We start from the raw sequence: 1,780 nt of genomic DNA on the forward strand, positions 1-1,780 counted from the left end.
GAGGAGAGGGGAGAGGGGAGGAGAGGGAAGGAGGGGAGGAGAGGGGAAGAGAGGGGAAAGAGAATTTCTTGATTCTCCAAATAGAAAATTATTTTTTTTAATTTTTAAATTTTTTTTATGTTTTTTTATTAGATATTTTCTTTATTTACATTTCAAATGCTATCCTGAAAGTTCCCTATACACTCCCCCCAAATAGAAAATTATTCAACTTTAGATTTCCTCCTGAACTGTTTTCCTTAAAAATCCCAACACCCAGCCAGGCGTGGCGCATGCCTTTAATCCCAGCACTTGGGAGGCAGAGGCAGGCGGATTTCTGAGTTCGAGGCCAGCCTGGTCTACAAAGTGAATTCCAGGACAGCCAGGGCTATACAGAGAAACCCTGTATATGTATCACAACATATAAAAACAAAAAACAAAAACAAAAACAAAAAATTCCCAGAGTTGGGCTGGAGAGATGGCTCAGTGGTTATGAGCAGTGACTGCTCTTCCAGAGGTCCTGAGTTCAATTCCCAGCAACCACATGGTTGCTCACAACCATCTGTAATGGGACCCAATACCTTCTTCTCGTGTGTCCTACTCATATACATAAAATAAATAATTCTTTTTAAAAAAATCCCAGAGTTATAAGCAGGATATAAGCTCATTTCTGTCCAAGACTGCAAGCAACTTGGAGGCAGGAGGATCAGAGTCTGCGGCCAGCTTGAGATACAAGATCAACTTGGGAATATTATGCTTTGAAATATTTCATATTTGAATTAAGAGCAAATAATCACAATGCTCTCGCACCCATGACTTAAAGTGAACTTGGGATGTTCTTGTTTAAACGCCGGGGAGAGGGCAGTCCCCTGGAGACCTCATCCGTGCCAAGGAATGCCGAAGCACAGACAAAAGTTGGCTTTTAAAACCGTCAAGTTTTAAAGGGGAGGAGGGGGAAGTGATGTAGTTCCGAACAAGGAGAATGACTTGAGAAATACTTGGCAAACTAGAAATGCAGATATTGAAAAAACACAAAACACGAAATACAAGCAACCTCTCCTCTAAGATAGGTGTATTAGAGTTAATGGCTAAATTCCCTTCTGCTCAAAGGCTTAAGAGACCGATTCTGACAAGGGTTCCCGGAGGCCAGGCTAGGGGCGCGGGTCTGCAAAAAATCCCCGAGTGTTACTGGCCCCAGGCGGCAGGGTCGCCTTCAGTCCCAAAGTTCCCCTGCCCAGCATACCTTACTTCACTCCTCTGCTCGGTGGCGCCGCGCTCACCTCGGCCACCCGATTGCTTCTGTGCACTGGAGACCCGGTCTCTAACGAGCAGCTCCGCTGCGCTTTTAACTCAGGGGCTGAGGGACCACGTGGGGCCGCACGGAGAGCCTGGGGGTTGTAGTTCCACGTCGGGCCTGGGAGCTGCTTCAGGGGCTGGAATCCCGAGACTGCACTAATTGCTCCTTCCTGGGTGTGGCCACAGCCTACTTTGGGAAAGGCTCTTGAGCTCCTGCACCTCTTGGATACCCACGGTCCTTACTACTCTGAGTCCTGGAGTTCTCCCGTTCAAGTTCTGCAAGCGCGAGTCTTGTTTGCATTGGATGTGAGATGTTGTGATAAGTGGTGGCTGCCTAGCAGCCGCTTGGCTCTTTAGGCTGACACTACTGCTCCAGCCCTGCTCTTTGTTTTGTAGGAAAAAAGAGAAGTGAGAAGATTTTAAGAGTGGATTACAGGCCACCGGTGGCTGTGCACACCTTTAATCCCAGCACTCGGGAGGCAGAGACAGGAGGATTTCTGAGTTTGAG

At 47.4% G+C, this 1,780-nt stretch overlaps 1 protein-coding gene across 1 annotated transcript in view; it reads right to left on the reverse strand.

The window, feature by feature from the left end:
• Npl (N-acetylneuraminate pyruvate lyase) overlaps positions 1-1,322 on the reverse strand; it is a 44,943-nt gene extending 43,621 nt beyond the window's left edge. Inside the window, exon 1 of the mRNA XM_021198812.2 lies at positions 1,220-1,322. The gene's annotated coding sequence lies outside the window, so the exon portion shown is untranslated. The remainder of the gene's footprint in view (positions 1-1,219) is intronic.
• Between the last annotated feature and the right edge of the window lie 458 nt (positions 1,323-1,780).

This window comes from Mus pahari, chromosome 5 (assembly GCF_900095145.1).
Source record: "Mus pahari chromosome 5, PAHARI_EIJ_v1.1, whole genome shotgun sequence".
Classification (NCBI taxonomy): Eukaryota; Metazoa; Chordata; class Mammalia; order Rodentia; family Muridae; genus Mus; species Mus pahari.